This window comes from Astyanax mexicanus, chromosome 20 (genome assembly GCF_023375975.1).
Source record: "Astyanax mexicanus isolate ESR-SI-001 chromosome 20, AstMex3_surface, whole genome shotgun sequence".
Taxonomy (NCBI): Eukaryota; Metazoa; Chordata; class Actinopteri; order Characiformes; family Acestrorhamphidae; genus Astyanax; species Astyanax mexicanus.
In genome coordinates this window covers 5,986,636-6,006,585 of record NC_064427.1, presented here as the reverse complement: position 1 = coordinate 6,006,585, position 19,950 = coordinate 5,986,636, and the positions used below count along the sequence as shown (strand labels likewise).

General features: G+C 38.7%; 1 long non-coding RNA gene across 2 annotated transcripts in view; it reads left to right on the top strand.

Annotated features, from left to right (window-relative positions):
* LOC125784884 (uncharacterized) overlaps window positions 1-3,154 on the top strand; it is a 74,859-nt gene extending 71,705 nt beyond the window's left edge. For both annotated transcript variants that reach the window (XR_007427493.1, XR_007427494.1), the window contains exons 3-4: window positions 1,633-1,674; window positions 2,758-3,154. This is a non-coding gene — a long non-coding RNA (uncharacterized LOC125784884). The remainder of the gene's footprint in view (window positions 1-1,632; window positions 1,675-2,757) is intronic.
* The last annotated feature ends 16,796 nt before the right edge of the window (window positions 3,155-19,950 follow it).

Sequence of the window (19,950 nt, the reverse complement as noted above, 5' to 3'; positions counted from 1 at the left end):
TTCTGTCTCTCATTTACTCACTCTTCTCTTTCTGCATTTTCTGCCTTTAATTCATCCTTTTATGTATTTATTTATTTATTTATTTATATCGTTACTTTCTCACACTTTTCTTACTCTCTCATTCACCCTACTTTCTTTTTCTCTCTCCCAATGACTCACCTTCTTTCTTATTTAACTTTTTAATCTTTCCCTTTTCTCATTATCCCTCCCTTTTCCCTACTTCTTCCTAGCTCACTCTTTCACCCCTTTCTCTCTTTCTGCTTTTCTCTTTTGTCTTTCCTCCTCTCGTCTTACTTTTATCCACTCATCTTCTCTTTCTCTCATCCAGTAACTTTCTTATACTCCTTTATTTCTTTTTCACTTTGCACTTTCTCTTGATGTCACTCATTCCCCATTTCCTACATCTCTTTCTCACTTTCACCACCCTCTCTTTCTCCTCCATCCCACCCTCTCTCTATATTTCATTCTTCTTAACTCTCGCTCTCATCCTCTAAATCTTTTATCCATCTCACTCTCACTCTTTTACCCACCCTCCTTTTTCTCATTGTCATTCTCTTTTGTTACCTCTCTCCTTTTTTTACACCTCTCTCTCTCTCTCTCTCTCTCTCTCTCTCTGTCTGTCCTCCTCAACTCGTTCTCGTTTCGTACCTCTCTTCTTTTTCACCCCACTCTCTCTTTCTTCCTTTTTTCTTTATCCCACTTTCTTTTACTGTCTGTCTGTTTGTCTGTCTGTCTATCTCTATTTCTCTCTCTCTCTCTCTCTCTCTCTCTCTCTCTCTCTCTCTCAGGGTCCCCGCCCGCCTCCCTGTGATCTCTCTGCAGAGCTGCTTTGGAGGCGTTGCCAGGGTAACGTGGTATCTGGCTGCCGGCTTGCCGGAGTTATTGAACCGCGACTGGCGTTTTTTTCTGTTGGGCTGTGGAGGATAATTAGGCTCTGTCTTTCGGCTCAGGCTTTACCTGCAGCCTGGACCGGCGCTCTGTCTGCCTCCGGACCAGCGTCTTTTAACCTGTGGGCCAGCGAATAGCGCCGCCCTGCAGGCGTGCCCCTTTCACCATGGCCCCACGACCTGACTAACCCAACTTTCTCTCTTTTCTCTCTGTACTGTTCTCACACACACACACACACTCAGACACATACACACACACACACAAACACACACTTCTCTAAGCGAGGCTGCTGTGTTTGGTCTTGTATAAATCATGTGTGACCCGTGTTTGTGCGTGTGATTGGCAGCTGAAGAGAGCCGGGTGTGGGAACTTTTAGTGAAGTTGTTCTGCGAAGGGAAAGAGAGTGTGACACACACACACACACTTACACACACACTTACACACACACACATACTCGCCCAGCTAGCGGTCTTCCTTTGTACTAAAGCTCACAGCGAGCATTGGCAGGAGAAACTTGTACATCTGCTTTCCTGCATCCTCAAGTGAACTCTCTCACAGCCACGCCGGGGGGGGGGTGAAGGTTGGAGGGGGGATGTGAAGGGTGGGGGGTGAAGTGCAGATATTTGCCTATAGCAAAAAGAATGTAGCACTTAATGTAAATTATTACATAATTTAGGATAATAATCCTAATCCTGTATTTGTTTAACCGCCTTCACTGACCTTCCCTTCGTTCATGTTTTCTAGGTGCAAAAAGGCAGATGAGGAACCGGCTACTGGGACTTACAGGTAACTGTCTATTACCTTTTAATTAAAGTAAAAAAAAAATGAAATAGTAAAGAGTAACAGGACAAACAAATATAAAGTCATAATAGTACAGTAAAAACATTATAGCTATTGGGCTTATAGTAAAAAGGTAACAACGTATAGCAAAAAATAGTACATTATTTTAGTATATACTTACAGCACAGGCATACAGTACATATTATTGGTACAGATGTACAGTACATTCTTAAAGTACAGACCTTGGTAAAAATTCACAGTTCTTATAGTATTGTAAATACATATAGTAAAAATAGCACATGCTTATAGTAAATTCTTTTAGAACAGTCATAAAGTAAATACATAAGTAAGCACCTGATAAATGATAAATTATTATAGACTGTAGTGCACTACAGAGAAGAGTAAAAACTTAAAGAAAATTATTATAGTATATTCTATAATACAAGCTTACAGTCCAGACTTAAGTAAAGACATTGTAAATTATTGTAATATAAAATAGTAAACTTATAGTATAGACTTATACGGTAAAGATTATTATAGTATGTGCTATAGTACAGAACTACAGTTTGCACAAGTAAAGGCTTAAGTAAATAAGTAAATTATTGTAGTATATACTATAGTAAAGACTTATTGAAAAATCACCATAGTATATAATATAGTACATATAATAAATTGCAGTACAGTCTTTAGTATTAAGCATAATTATAGACTGTATTTTCCTTTTAGTTGAAAATCTCCATTCAAAATGCTGTGTAGTCCAAGACTAGGCTTAATGCATGTCCTGGAAACTGAGCCATAGTTGTATAGTGCAGATTTACAATGCCGAATTTCAATGAATCTAGTATACACATACAGTATAGACTTATAGTAAAGGCAGCTTTATAGTAAAATTTTTTAGCACAGTAAAGAGTTATTATTTTGCTTTCTGCACACACAGTAATGCTAAACTGTTCCAGACTCTGGAAGTCCGCACTAGTTAAACTGTATGACTTTGGCCGGAGGTCGTTTGGACGGGCTTAAAGAGTTTTCCACATTGCCACCGCTGTGGCCTGCATAAGTCATGTAGCTCTCTACTCTTCTCTCCCCCAGTGCTGTACCTGCGGCAGAGTGTGTGTGCTGCACCACTGTTGGAGCTGGGTGTGTGTGTGCTGCTGCAGCAGACACCAGTTGGTAAGTGCTGCATATACATAGGGCAACACAGTCAGAAAGACACACACACACACACACACACATACATGTATTCATGCCAAGAAAAAGACAGAAAGAGGGCGTTGGGTTGAAAACCTCCATTTTTACCTCCCTCTTTTACACAAAGGCTTGCATGGTAGACACACAGACGCACACACATAGACACACACACACACATTCACACACTCACATGGACAGGCCTACAAATGCCCAGCTCATTTAAAACCAGGCTAAATGTTTTGTTCTTGTTTGTAAACTGAAAATTTGCCAATAAACTTTATTCTGAGTAACTGTGAAATCGTGTCTTTCGCCTCTTTGTGGGAACCCACATGATGACTGGTCTGTTTCGGGTCGTCTGCATTGTTTGTGTGTCTTTAACTCCAGCAGAAATTCTCCTAATGGGGATTAATATAATTAATCTCTATATATTATACAGCAGTGTGCAGAGATCTTAGGCTCAGCAGCACATTATTTAAAAGCATTTATCTCAGCAGTAAGAGGGTTTTGCTTATTAAACACTACTTATCATTAGAATAGAGATAATTAAAATGAATACAGCAAAAAAAAGTAAAAAAAAAAAAACGTTCAAGAAAGTTCTTCTTTTCTTCTGTAACTATTTAAGATTACGTGAGTAAAGTTTGGCAATTTCTCCTGGATTCCTCTATGCAGCACACAGATCTGTTCAGCTCCAACACCGGCTCTCCTGATTTAACATAGACTTTAATAGACTTACTGGACTTACTGGTTAAACTGGGTGATTGGTGAGAGCTACAGATAATAATGTGTTATAAAGAGGACACAGAACACAGTAAGAGTACTGCTTATAGTGATATATATTGTAATTTTTCTGTCTATTTACCTACCTACACTGACATGACAAAAGTTAAGGCACTGCTGTGTTTGGTCTATATTTATACATATATAAATTAGGAAGTGTTACATTAAAGCATGGCTTAGGAACTTTCACTGTGTACATTGTGAGGTGTTATCTTGTTTGTAAGGTTGAACACTGGCCAGGCACTGTGGCATGGCAAGGTGACGTACGGCAAGGTATAGTAGATGCAGATGGATGGGATATTCACTTTCAGAAGTTGTGTATGAATTAAACATTTCTTGAGCCAAAGTGTAGTGTATTTAGTGGAAATTCATCTCAGAAGGTATTACCACCCACACTGGACAGAGCAATGGGTGTTAATTATCATGACCATCTGTGTCTGGCTAAAATTGCCCTTGTGATCAGTCAATGACTGGCAGAAATACATACATTAATTATGCATATGTAAATACACAAATGTGTATCTCCAAAACAGCAAATTTATAAGAGAAACAAAAACTATTTGACTATTTGACTTTTAGTGGTAATCAGTGTAAAAAGACTATTGCTTTAGTGTACAATATACACAATATATACATATATTTATATGCCATGTGTGTAAATGCTTCTATTCTGCATGTGTTATAAAGATCAGTATGGCTGTTTGAGAGAAAAGTATAATCATTTGTTTAAAATGTTTATATTTTTATTTCCAGGTTTGAATAGTAATAAAAGTCAGGCTGGTTTTAGACACCATGATATTATATATGTATATGTTGGATGTATTATTTATTGTTACACATAGATAATCAATATATTACATATGTGACTTTTTATATTTATTACAAAATAAAATAATAGTAAGAATATTGATATTAATAATAATGTTTTTTTTTACATAATAGTTTCCTATCAATTTACAGCTAACAGCATTACTTTACTCATTATTCATTCACTTGCTTTATTTGTATGTTTTTCACATTTTATCATTGTGGAAATAAAATGCTGCTCATTTGTGTGTGTGTTTATGTATATATGTATATTTATGTATTCGTGTCCCTGTGCCGTCATGTGTGCACATGCGCCCATATCAGGATATATACGTGACTAACTGCTCTATGTGTGTATGTGTGTGTCTAAGTGTGTGTGTGTCTAAGTGTGTGTGTTTGTGTGTGTCTGTGAGTGCATGCACACCCCTCTTTCCTCCCCGTGTGGAGCGGCCAGGCTGCAGATATCATCCATCTCCCTGTCACCCTGCACTGGGGCTGCTGGGAAGGCAGCAGACAGCGGTGCGGCTCTGAGGATGGAGCTGAATCCTAATTCAGCCCGCGACGCTCACCCCGCCTCCCAACCCCCCAGCCACCCAGGACGGAAAATCGTTAACCCCGCAATCTGGGAACAAAGCAGAGGGCTTAGCCAGTCCTGCTCTCCCTCACCAGCCCACTCCTATTAACTCAGAACACATCGGCCTGTCCAGTCCCACTCCGCCATCGTGCATTACTCAAACACAAACCCCGCCGCAGAGATCCACAAACCCGTCTCAAACGCCGCTCTGCCCCTGCCAGCTTATCCGCAGCCCATCATTAGCGCCTGTTTTAGAGAAACTCTTTGAAAAGAAAACGCCCATTAAGCGAGTCGGATTTGTGGCCGAGAGAGATGTGAAGCTTGGGAGGTCGTGGTGGAAACGCGGGCGGATGTTGTCCCCTGTGTTTGCTCCAGTTATTCTATAAAGCCAGTGCAAATATTCTTGACCTGCAAAAAAGACAGACAGAAACCAAGCTGTCACATCGTCTTGTTTCAGACACGGAAAAGCTCAGAATTGGTACAACTGGGAGCGTGGGTCAGAACTCTTTTTAATGCTTTAAAAAGTGCTGAGACTAAGTTAATAACAGTAAAATTGTAAAAAAAGTTTTGCATTAGTTTTGAATAAAAAGCAGATACAGCTCTGGAAAAAAAATTATGAGACCACTTCAGTTTCTGAATCATTTTCTCAGATTTTGCTATCCCAAAAAATATTGTGATTTAGAGCATTTATTTGCAGAAAATTAGAAATGGCTGAAATAACAAAAAAAAATATGTAGAGCTTTCAAACCTCAAATAACGCAAAGAAAACAAGTTCATATTCATAAAGTTCTAAGAGTTCAGAAATCAATATTTGGTGGAATAACCCTGATTTTTAATCACAGTTTTTTTATGCATCTTGGCATCATGTTCTCCTCCACCAGTCTTACACACTGCTTTTAGATAACTTAATGCCACTCCTCAATCAGTGGCATAAAGTTCAAGCAGTTCAGCTTGGTGGTTTGATGGCTTGTGATCAACTCATCTTCCTCTTGATTATATTCCAGAGTTTTTTTTTTTATTTGGTAAAATCAAAGAAACCCATCATTTTTAAGTAGTCTAATTTTTTCCCAGAGCTGTATTTTATAAAATAGTTTGCTGCAGAAACCTGTTTAGGCACTTTCCACAAATTATTCGAAATGACTAAAGAAAGTGTCCCTCATAGACTTTCTTCATTCTTCAGGTTTCCCTCTCCAGCAGTGTTTCAACAAAACTCCTTATTCACATGCAGAAATGATCCGAAAATGCTTGTGTGAGCATGCCAGTCCAGCAGGGGGCACTAATACATCACAAAGTTTAATGTTAAGATTCTTTAGGAAGCAGGTGTAATGGCCAATGTAGACCTAAGTATAAGCCAAAGATTTTCTCAGTGTGTTCAAACAGCAGATGCATAAATATTGTCTATCACTTTTTACAACAAATAGAATAATAAAATAAAATAATAGAATATACAATATACACAATATACACAACCTAATTCAGTTTTGTTCACACAATAATAGCTTAATTAACTCAAGTACTCAATTAATTCAAGTACTGTGGGCTTAAGAAATTTAGTTTATTTAAATATATATACTCTTTTTACTGAGTTCTACTAGCTTAACTTGATAATATTAGTTCTTTTGACTAAAACACAAAATCACTTTTTAAAATGTCTGAGACGTCACGTCTGAGAGTGTTCTGTCGACTTATGCTACCCATCAATATGTGCTTCTTTACGACACTGCGCATGCGCCAAACAACAGGTTTTTTTTTTGTTTGTATGATTTCATGTTTTTAATGATATTTCCTTAAGTTTTTATTGGAAACATTAAACAATCTGCTTGAATGTTAAAAAAAAAAACATGGAAATACCAGTTAAATCACAGAAATGGCAAGTTAAAAAATAATAATGAACTGTAAAACTATAAAAATACAGTTTCTAGTCACCTATATGACCATAATCTTTTAACAGTAAAGAAAAAAAATGGATCATAGAAGCCTATACTACTTGTTCTTGAAAATGTGAATGTTTTATGGGGTGGTCTGAACAAATACTGCCTGAAAGATCCAAATTATTATGTGGAATAATACTTTATATTATTTAATAATATTTAATGTATGATTTGTTGTACTTTTTTACATCAAATAATAAAAAGTAACTAAATAACATTTACTCAAATTACATTTTAAATTGAGTACTTTTTTACTTTTACTCGAGTACATTTTTAAATGCGTACTTTTACTTTTACTTGAGTAGAATTTTAGCAAAGTAAAGGTACTTTTACTTAATTACAATTTTTCAGTACTTTTTCCACCTCTGGAGTTAACCTGGATGAATTCCTGATGCTGAGTGAGCACCATGAGTCGTCCTCCATCCGAGCGGTTTTGATCTCTCTTTTGCAGTCTCACCGAGGGCCTCGGTTCAGGCTCAACATCATATTTCACTGCAGCTCCCCTCGACCCTGCAGAGTTCCACTCGGAGTTCACCCAAGCCCCTTTCTTCTTCTCCTCCAGCGATCTGTTTGTTCAGGCTCTGGGCTCATATTGACCCGCTATCTGGACTGCCGTTCTCCGTAAGAGGGCTCCTGGCCTGTTTTTATAGCTCTTGGAAGCCATCGGAGCGCAGGCACACGTTGTTGTTTTGAACCCGAAGGACCCTCCTGGATGCACAGGCCTGGGAATCCGATTCCCACAAAAGGCGACTTTGATTCAGGAGGGCGGGTTGAAGGGGTTGTGTGAGGCGGAGGAGGGAAGGGGGGGTATGGTGGAGTGGTGTTGGTGGGTGCATGTGGAGAAGGGAGGGGGGGGTGGGGGTACTAAAACAAACGCTCTGCTTGTACATGTTATCAGAAACTGCTGACTTTTCTTCTGAAGTACGGCCTCGAGGGAGATCCCGTGGAAAAAAAAGAAGAAGAAGAAGAAAAAAGAAATAACAATAAAGCAAACTATCATCCTCGCAAGCCAAACAAGCCCAGCTCCTCTGAGTTACAGACCCAACCCATCAACAGGCAGAGTCCAAAGTAAACAGCTGCGAGCGAAAGAAGAGGGAGGAGGATTTGCTTTGACACACTCAGCTCGGCTTGCGCTGTTTTCTTCATGCATTGTCTGCTTATTCATGTCTTCTGTATGCAATAAACCATATGTCACAGAGGGTGGGCAGTATGATTCAAGTATACGATGATACCTGAAGATGTTTCTATCAAAACACAGAAAATATCAGAAAAGGCTGAATCTGATACAGTGGAGTCTGTATTTATTGTATCATATTTTTTAATACAGAAAAATGAAAGTCTGGGAAGCTATCCATCCTTTACATTATCATCATCTTTTTATCATCTTCTTCCTGGTCAGAGTCATAGAGGGTCCAGAGTCTAACCAGGATCATTGGGTTCAAGGTTGGAATACGCCCAGATGAGGCACCAGTCCATCCATGGGGCTTAAGTTAATATATTAATCATTTCATTAATGCATTCAGCATTACGTAAGTAAAGTTGCTAAAAAAAAAAAAAAACAAGCAAAATTCATAGATTTTATACCTTAAATTTGGACAGAAGATTCAGAATTTCAAATTGTGTACTTACAGCTTTGGAAAAAAAAATAACACTTAAAAATTATAAACTTAAAAAAATTAGGTTGGAATATATCTGGAATATAATCAAGAGGAAGATGGATGATCACAAGCCATCAAACCAAACTGAACTGCTTGAATTTTTTGCACCAGGGGTAAAGGCATCAAGTTATCCAAAAGCAGTGTGTAAGACTGGTGGAGGAGAACATGCCAAGATGCATGAGAACTGGGATTAAAAACCAGGGTTATTCCACCAAATATTGATTTCTGAACTCTTAAAACATTATGAATATGAATTTGTTGTTTTCTTTGCATTATTTGAAGTCGGATATGCGTGTAGGGTCTGCTGCATTTGATGTTGATGTGACTGTCCATGTGTATGGACAATTCTAGCCAGACACCTCAGGTCACAATCATTACCACTGCACTGCACTTTCCACTGTGTGTGATAATGCCTTTAATGACATATTTCTGGTACACACTTTGTACTCACTGTGGATTGAGGAATTTTAAATGGCAGCATTTAAAACTTCAGAAATGTCCCACACCCACTGTCAGGTCTTGATGAACTCTTTAATCTCACATTCTCTTAATAATTCACTTCAGTGAATGCTGGTGCTCAGCCTCACTTACAAGATAGCACCTCACAACTTGCAGATGCAGATGTGGGCTTTCCCAGGCCGTCCCCTGTTGTAATACTTTAAGATCAATTTTAAGATATATGCTGTTAGCATGTAACTCCAGTTTATCTAGAAATTTAGCTGGAAAAACAGCCCATTTTTGTAATGTCTCAAAAAAACAAATCTCTGTACTGCATATTTAACCTACAGTAGTTTTTGCTTCCACATATTCACACAGCATTTGTTCACACAGCATTTGTAAGAATTGTTTAAGCTCAGACTGTGCAATGCAAGGTTGGATCGCTCATCGCTACCTACGCTCCCGAAAGCAGATGCAGATGTTATGACACGCGAGTGCCGAATGTGCGCCTGTCACCTTTTGTAAACTGATTTGAAGGAGTCTGCCGTTACGGGGGACGAGCTTTCGAGAGGCTCTAGATTAGAATAAAGGAAAATGCCTTTGAATCGTACCTGCTCGCCTGGGACTCGCTCGCTCTCATTGTGCATTTGTACACAAAAGCCTGAAAAGGGGAGCGAGAGAGGCTTGATTAAACAGCTATTGATTTCAATTCACCTCCACTACGGGTACCTCAGACTCCAAGGCCGCAGATGATGTATTGATTTATTCACCCGCTTTGCTTTTTTTGTCCCCCCACCTCCTCCTATTCCCTTCAACCCCCCCCCCCCAACCCTAACCACAACACACATACACACACACATACACATATGCACTTCACCTTCAACAATGATTGAGACTCCCGTAACAATGATGGCAGCCACAGCTGGCTGCGCTCCGGGCCCCGTGTAAGCAGCACGTCCGAGCCGGAGAACAGCTCAGCCGCCCGTATTCTCTGTCCTTCAGACGCTCACTGATGCTTGGCCCCCTGGCTCCGTACGCACAGAAAAGCCTTTCATAACACGGGTCGGAGGGGGCTTTTTTCAGGCTCTTCAGACAGAGACCCTCAGTTCGCAGGAGCTGACAGCGCCGCTTTAGGTCGAACCTTTCGGCTCCGGAAGACAAGGGTAACATTTATCAACGCCCGGGCCAGCAGGCCGGAAGGCAGCCGAAGACGAGGGAACGTGTCTTAATTGGATGAGCCGCCTGCGCTCTGAGCGTAAGCAGTCACGAACGAGGCGTGAGGACTTGACTGCTGGCCTACATCGCCAAATAGAGTGGCAAGTTTATATGCTTGTTTGCACGCTGTTCTGAAATGTTGCATTCACTTACATACACAGTACTGGTCCCTTCGTCACACAGCATTTTTAAAGGGAACACTGCCAGGTAAAGTGCTCATAGTTTAAATTTTTATTCATTTATTTCTAATTTTCTCACATTTGTCCTCCCCAATTTAGCTAATGTAGCTAACGCTAATTGTCTCATCCACTCAGCTGCTACTCATCTGTGTATCCACCATTACTAACTAGAGATGCCACAACACAAGGAGGATGAAGACTAGTACATGACTCCTCCGACACATGTGGAGCCAATCACCCACCGCCTCTTATTTTTAAACTGCTGCTGATGCAGCATTGTAAAGCAGCACCATAGCTCGCTCAGAGGATAGCACAGCGACTCGGTTCTGATACATCAGCTCACAGACGCAGCCTTGTGCTGATCGAGATCACCCTAGGAGTGATGAGGGGAAAGAGCGCCAGCGACTGTTCCCACCCAGAGAGAGCAAGGCCAGTTGTTGTGCTCTCTCGAAGCTCCTGCAGCTGATGGCAAGCTGCATGACTGGGACTCGAACCAGCAATCTCATAACCAGCCAATCAATTCAGCCTACAGGAGTTACCTTCCTAAACCCTAGAGGTAATTTATTAAACCTAATGCAATTTGAACCATTTGGTCACCATGTGGAGAGTCACAGGGTTCTATTTTAGTCCTATGAAACTGATGCTGTTAACTATGATAGTAGTTACGAAGTTATGAAAGTGGAAAAAAGTGTGAGTGTTAAAAGCTTTCTGAATACACGGCAGCCAATCAGAACAAGTCCACCTGTATAGCCTACATCAGTTACCCTCATTAACCCTAGAAGTAATCTATTTTTCTGCTAATAATCTTAAAGCAGACAGTATTATTTGGAACTATTTGGTAACTATTTGGTTTGCGAAGTCCCACAGGGTTGTTTATTCTAGGCCCTTTAAACCTGTTACTGTTAACTATGAGAGTCACAAAAGTGAAGAAGTCGGGGCTTAAATGCAGGGAATACAGGTGACCAATTAGAACATCAACTTAAAGGCACAGTAACACAGTTCATTTCATCTTTTTATGCTCTTTCTTGGTCAGGGTTATGGTGGGTCTACCCAGAAACACTGAGCGCAAAACAGGAATGTCCACTATATAGTTCACCAGTACAATACAGGGCGACACACGCACACACCCATTCAATCATAACTATTTATAATAATAAAATAATAAATATACCACAAAAGTATAGTATATGTCTTAATAAGTACAGTAGCAGTAGCAGTATTGTATATATGTTTAATGACTATTAAACATCTATTTAAACAAGCAAAATATTTTTTCCTACTATCTCTTTTATATGTACTATATCCAGTATCAGACACTATGTATTTTCTCTGCATCATAAACTGCATCGTATTGAAATGGCACTGCATTGTATTAAACCCAAGTATTAATATATAAAACTAAATTGAATTGTGAATAGTTACAGACCTACGTGTTTCAACAGAAGAAACAGAGCTGTTTAGTTTAGCATGTATTGCAGTCCCAAAAGGTTCTAAGTTAGGGTTTATTAAACTGATGGAAATTATGACAGTTATGTAGCGAGTTATGAGAGTGACAGAATTGCTTCTTCACTTACAGCAGGGGTGTCCAAACTACGGCCCGCGGGCCATTTGCAGCCCGTTTCCTTTTTTGGAGCGGCCCGCGAGGTATTTTAGAAATAGAATGAAAGTTGGCCCGCTGTTAAGTAGGTTTTTATAATGTGAGATTCAAAGTTTGGACGCTAGGTGTCAGAAACGGACCAAAGAGTCTAAAAGCGGCGAGAGTGCGCATTTCTAGCGCAGAAAACGGGCAAGAGTCTAAAAGCGGAGAGGCTGCGCATTTCTTGCGCAAAAAAACGGCGAAAGAGTCTAAAAGCGGAGAGAGTGCGCAGTTTTAGAGCTGAAAAAGGGCAAATGAGTCTAAAAGTTGCCGTAATTAAGGAGTTTAATATCAAGAGACATCATGAAATTAAACATCAATTTGAAAAATCTTAGTTTACACAGCACTGTCAAAGATAGATAAAGATAGTAAGTCAAGTAAAATGGTGTGTAAATGAAAATAATTAGGAAAATATATTATTTAAAGTGGTATATTTCATTATTTGTTTTATTACAGAGTGTGGCACGTGACTTCAAATATATTTCTCCTTCTGGCCCCCAACAAAAAAAGTTTGGACACCTCTGACTTACAGGGTCTTATGGGTTAAACAGCTCCTACAAAACCTCACATATACAAGCTAAAAAAAACATGTCTAGAACTAATTTTTGGTGACGGATCTCGCAGTTATCTTTAGCATTTTAAATGCTAATGCATGACAGGTGCAGTGGCTCATTCAGGGTGTTGGTATGCCATGGATTTGGAAAGCTATCATCTGTATCATCAGTATCATCTCCAAAAAAGGCACCAATTAGTGTGAAACTACATGCTAAGTCAACTGCCAACAGTACAAAGTGTGGTTAAGACAAAAAATGCAAAATTTACTCTACAGCTGTTGGGTTGAAGATCACACTAGCAGTACAGCTGTGGATTCCTCCAGCTTCCAGTCTCCAGTTCACCGTTATTATTAAACTCACTTCTGCTACATTTTAAAAGAATAGAAATTCCTAAAAGAATGACTGGAGTCCAGCCAGCTCCCCTAAAAGTGTGTCTGAGACAAACTTGAACCAACATGGTCAAATGAAAAGAGAAGCTCTGACTCCACCTAGTGGAAACTGAGGGAAATGCAGCATGTTAGAAAAAGAAAAAGGGTCACTGAGTTTAAAGGGGAATTCCACGTACATTCCATAATTTCGTGTAATATTTTTTTTGTTGGCACTAAAAGCTACATCATGGAAAGTTCTTAGACCATACTGTTATGAATGTATCTGAATTGGGTGGATTGGATGCCTGAGATACTGTTTTTTTCCAAAGGTGTGGCTTAATCATCTATGGAAGCTGGAAGGAAACATTGCAGGGCATTGTGGGGCAAAACATTCCCAAAGAACAGTGCTAACCTGGGACATAAAACGTGGATGGAAACCCATTCCATGAAGCTCAATACACTCTACTGTTCTTGGGTAATCTCAAGGCTACATGACGTTTGGAGGTGTGTAGTGATGTAGTGATTCAGAAAGTTAGCATCCGCTGACCCCGCTCTGTTATTTTACACTGACAGAGCACAGAGTCGCTGTCATTCCCAGTCTTTTCCACTGTGTTATAATATCACTGACAGTTGGCTGTGGAATATTTAGTAGTGAGCAGTGAAATTTCACGACTGGACTTGCTGTACAGGTGCTGCATCCTATTCATCCTATCACGGTCCCACAGTGCTTTCACTAATGTTATTAGAAGCAGTCTGCATGACTAGTGGTCATGGAATTGATTGGAACCTGAGTTCAATAACTTGGATTGGTGGACAGTACCAGTCAAAAGTTTGGACACATCTTTCCTACATTATAAATGAACACTGAAGTCATTCAGATAATGAAGGAACACATACGGAATCATGTAGTAACTTAAACGTGTTAAACCACCCAAAATACGCTGTGCTCTTATCTGGGGAGCTGTTAACTTGCGTTTGTTTCTGAGGCTAGAAACTCTGATGAACTTATCCTCTACAACAGAGGAAACTCTTAAGCTCCTCCTTTTCTGGGGCGGTGTGGAGTGTGCAGGTCTTCTTCGGTTCTTCACCGACGTGTGTTTCAGAACTTTCGAACAGTTCTTCACGCCTGACACTCTGGCTGAAACTCCACCCTCTTACTAGGTCTGCCTGACAACAGAGCGATCTAAATTCTGATTGGCTCAACGAGAATACATTATAATATGCAGCTGATGGATTGGCAAGCGTGAGAAATACCATGTGTGGCGTGTGCACTCGCTGAGGTGCGTGTGTCACACGCTGAAAGCGGTGTGAGACTTGTGAACACTGGTTAAAGAACTCCAGCAGAACTCCATTTACTACAGATCCCATACTAATAATAATTGTTTTTGAACTACTGTTACTACTCATAAGTTACCCTGTACTTACTGAGTATGAGTATTTTATATGTAAGAAGTACAGATGTCCCATTAACTACTTAGCACTGTACATGGTAGTTATACTGATAATTGCTATTGATTTACTAAGTACATACCATAAAATACTAGTACTTACTGAACTGTACTTACCTATTACAGATTATGAAACTGAAAACACCATTTAGAAGGACAGTCTTCCAGACCTTCCAGATCTCAGATCAGTTCCGGAGCTGTGTAAGAAGCTGAAGCCCTAAACTGTTAATTTGTCTTGCCCACTCTCACTCACCCATCCATCTCTATTCTCTCCTCTCCCGGGTAAAAGGTCACCTGTAGTCATTAGTTAGAAGGGAAACTACAGAACGGTCTGGGCAGGCAGGAGAAATCGATCATTCAGAATTCAGTTATTAAAAGCAGATTGATTTTTAATATGAGTTGAAATATACATTCAGAGTTTAGTCATCTGCTCAGATAAATGGTCACTTTATAGCGTTTAAATATATAGCGAGATATAACTGAACAAACTTCTTTCAAATTTCTTTCTTAATTAATAAAAGTTATATGAAAGATTAAATATATATATATGTATATTGGCATTATATTACATATTTGATCTGTAATTAAACATGCACATTAAACTGAATTACATAACATGCTTCTAAACTCATTAAACTCATTTTAAAGGTCTCAAAGAGTTACAGATTTTGTAGAATGTCTTATACTAATATATATAGAGGGAAAAAAATGAGAACACTTCAGTTTCCGAATCAATTTCTCTTATTTTGCAGTTTATAGGTATATGTATATGAACATTGTTGTTTTATTCTATAAACTTCAGACAACATTTCTTCCAAATTTCATTTAGAGCATTTAATTTTTTATGAGAAATGGCTGAAACTACAAAAAAATGTTCAGACCTCAAATAATGTAAAGAAAACAAGTTCATATTACAAAGTTTTAAGAGTTCAGAAATCAATATTTGGTGGAATAACCCTGGTTTTTAATCACAGTTTTCATGCATCTTGCCATGCTCTCCTCCACCAGTCTTACACACTGCTTTTGGATAACTTTATGCCTTTACTCCTGGTTGATTATACTCTTGATTATATTCCAGAGGTATATATATATATATATATATATATATATATATATATATATATATATATATATATATATATATATATATATAATAGCACTGATTCTTGAGAATTACATAAAATAGGTGTTTTTACTGTAATTACACTGCTTTTGTCAACACCGTCAGACACAATAAAAATCAAATTATTTCTTTTTTATTGAGTCTAATATGTATTTAAAGTATTTAAATCATTAGTTGGCATTTTTAGTTCACATATATGCTGTTAAATGATGAATATTACATTTTGTTCATTTTTATACTGTTTGACATACAGCACTCCTTTAAAAGATCTATCATACAACATTTACTTTAAGCCTAAATAGAAAATGTTTGCAGATACAGTACATCAGACGTCTTCTTAAAAAGTATACATTCATGTTATGATGTAATCTAATATTTTTATATCAAACTGATGGTGTTTATGGTTGCGACAGTAGCAGCATCAGAAAAATTGAACAAGTTTAAGAGAAAATAGTGAAAGTACAGGAGCTTGAGTGATCCTGATTTTTTATAAATATCTGATGGTGTAGGACACATTTTGAGCAACCACAACATAATTGTAACTTTTTATTAAAAAAAAAAAAAAAAATATATATATATATATATATATATATATACACTTTTAATGTATTTCTTCTGGTAAAGATATTATTTAACTGAATTATTACTTTTAGTTTTTTTAATACATGTTGTAATGTATTTATAATGTATTTCTTGTGGTAAAAATATTATTTAATTGAATTATTACTTTTAGTTTTTTGAATACATTTTAAATGATTATCTACTGTCCGAGAACAACTGATTTTGTAGGCAATAGGTCAACATTTAATCATTAAATTAAAATTAAATTAAAAATAAACATATAAAATATGTATATGCTTATATGCTTATGATTTGATTACGACCATAATTATTTATATTCGTGAAAAGTGTATTAATTTCCAACAGAATTTGCACATCAGGATCTTGTTCCCATGTCTTAATAAGTCAAGCCAAACACGTCACTGGGTTTCATTTTAAAGTGTGAGAGCTTCAGTTCTCCACTGGAGAGCAGCACTGTGCTGTGGCTCAGTTTAAGGAGTGATTCAGAAGCTCCGCTGCTCTGAGATGCAGGCTGAAAAACATGGATAATTTGTTGGTGAAATCAAGAATTCTTGATTTCCTGATAAATAAATGGCTTTTGGAGATTGTGAAGCTTTTCGAGCAGCTTATCAGACACAGGTTATAAATAAATAAATAGAATTTACTGATGAAACGCCAAACCAATTTGGGAAAAAACACTTCAATCTGAGTGGCAAAGAAAATGCACTCTCTCACCATTTAATCAAACATCTTCCCTGAATCTGATCCGCTCTGAATTTCTCCCGCGAGGTGTGTGTGTGTGTGTGCGGATCTGGGCAAGTCCAGCAGCGGTTGCCTCATCTTTCACTTGGAGAAATGCAAAACTAATAGGAATTGATTGGCGTCTTATTACTCCCCTCTGTCATCCCCAGCGGTGGGCTTGATTAATGCAGGCCTGTCTGCGGCCCTGATGAAGATGGATGCAGTCTGGATGACTGCTGGGAATGTTCGGCCCAGTTAGCTGTGTTTTAATGACTCTAATGCAAGGAGTAAAATTATCATTACACTGGCTGATTAAAGCTGAAGCAGATGGAGGAGCATACGCTATGTGTGTGTGTGTGTGTGTGTGTGTGTGTGTGTGTGTGTGTGTGTGCGTGTGTGTTTGGGAGTTCCCACAACACTATTGTGTTCATTTCGCTTCCTGTAACTAACTTCAATTTGATAGCTTTCGCAGCAAAACAGCTCTGGCTTGTCCAGAAATCAAATTTGCACATTTTCAATTTCCCTCAAAACACAATCAATCAGCCGAGACACATCTGAAGACACATCCTGAAGTTTAGCTTTTTTAAAATTTACTCTGGAGCTACGAGGCTAATGTAGCTAACAAAAATTGAAGCTAATACTTCACTAATTAGCATCATGCTAACTGCATACTAAACATCTCTCAACTCAAACTCAAACTAATCTCAGTCAGGTTAATCTCAGACAGACATGCTCATATGGTTTCTGACACTGTTATAGTACTGTATAGTAGTGGTATGAAAGATTTTGGCACTCCTGATCATTTTAATAATTTTCCTTTACAAATGATTGGTTGTTCAGATCAGCAATTTTAGTTAAATATACAGGGAATAAAACTGAAACACCTGTCAATTTAGTGTGGGAGTTTTCATCGCTAAATTGGAGCAGCCTGGTGGACAAGTGTGAAGGTTCAATTAGCAGGGTAAGAGCACAGTTCTGCTCTAAATATTGCAATGCACACAACATTATGGGTGACATACCAGAGTTCAAAAGAGGACAAATTGTTGGTGCACGTCTTGCTGGAGCATCTGTGACCAAGACAGCAAGTCTTTGTGATTCATCAAGAGCCACGGTATCCAGAGTAATGTCAGCATACCACCAAAAAGGACCAACCACATCCAACAGGATTAACTGTGGATGGAAAATCATGAAAAAAATCAGGGGTGCCCAAACTTTCTCATACCACTGTATGCAGATAGAATATAGTTATATGTTTAGCAGTAGCATTAGCAGACTGAATTGTCTGAATTGGGTCTAAATTGTGTCTCTTTTTGGGATCAAGTATTGGGATGTTTCTGCCTGTCCCATACTACACCTGTAGAGCTGAGCTGGCCAACAAACGTAGCAATCATAGAAATCAAGGCACAGTCTGAGATATTTTATAAAATGTATAAATTCATGTACACATGTTCTACATCCCTGTGTAAGCAAATATATTAAAGATTACTGTGCTTACCACAGTTTGAAAAGAGTGTGTAATGATTTAGATACAGTTAGCAGTTAGCACCATGCTAAATGGCGAGGTCTTAGCTTTGAAGCTTCAATGCTGTCTGAAGAAGCAACATTTAGGCATAAAACATGTCTTGTCTGATCGTGTGAATTTTGTGAGAGACTTGTTTTTTTGCTCTTAATTGTTTTTAAACAAGTTTGAGTTTCTCGTTAACTGGTCGGCTAAAACCCAATCACACGCCAGTGACCCACCGGCTTCTAACTGAAGGAAACATAAAGCAAACGGCCCTCCCCTCACCCGCCATGTCTGCTGCCCTCGGCCTCACCCGCCCCGCAGACTGCAGACGCCTTTCGGGAATTCAAATGAAAAGTAATGATCCGCCCTTAATGAATACGGTATGGATTTCATCAGGCAATTACTGAACTTTTGACGCCCCTCCAAGACCTCCACTGCCTCCTCAATAAAAACCTCTCATTTGCTGCCCTGGCTCTCGCAGCCCTCGCTAAATTATGCAGCTCCGCCGTGTTTCTCTGATTGCAGATGTGTGGAAATGTGTGGAGTGTGATTGGTGACTCCCTTCGCTACAGATATTAGCAGCAGCTGCTGTGTTAATATGGGGAGGAATTACTGTATAGAATGTGTGATGGGGGTCTCTGTTGCTTGGTGGCCTCTGCTGGGATGAGTTCCAGCGGATCTTCTATTATGTGTAACACTGGAAACGAGGCCTGGTGTGTTTGGAAACCCATCACAGATGGTGATCTTCATCTTATTATAGCACAGTACATATGATCACAGCGGGATAGCAATTACTTTCACGTGCTCAGTTACTTACACGTTACCTAGACTCTTACCTAGGTAGTGCTTTGATTGCTCTGATTTTGAGTTTTTGATAATACTACAGCTTTCATTCTTCCTCAGGCATATTTGTGAGGATGTTATCCTTTAGTCTTGATTTCTATCAATGTTTCATCCTCATTCTCTTGGGAAGTTTTATTTTTTCAAATCTCAGTCTCATGATCTTATTGAGTTTACCTGTTTGGGTCTTTGTTTCAAGCGAATCAAGCAAGGACAAACATGTGATGTGTAAACCCTGCAGAGCACTGATTGGTCAGAAAAGTTAATCAACACTAAGCAAAACTTACACAAACGGAGAAACTGGAACGCGATCCATTGAACACTCTTCATCATAAGCGTTCCGTCATTTTGAATATTAGTGACATACTTTTTTTGTAGTTTCACCAACTACAACAAACCTGGTACCAGGTACCAAAAAGCTCAGTTGATTGTGTAGGTGGGTACAACCTAACTATAAGATGAAAGCCAGAAGGTAACATAGACATGAGAGCACCCTGAAACACTGGCATCCATCCACATACAGTATGTCAGGATGATATCACCAGCGTCTTCTTCTTCATGGTCTTAGGAAGATTGAGTTTTTACATGTTGTTTTCTCTTAACTGGTCTTTTTCATGTTCTAAGTAAGTTAATCATTTTGATTTTTGCTTCATTTTAGTGGTTCTTCTCCATTTTCCCTAAGGGATTCCTCCCTAGTTATTAATTGGTAGTCATTGGTAGTTATTCTTATTAATCCCCTA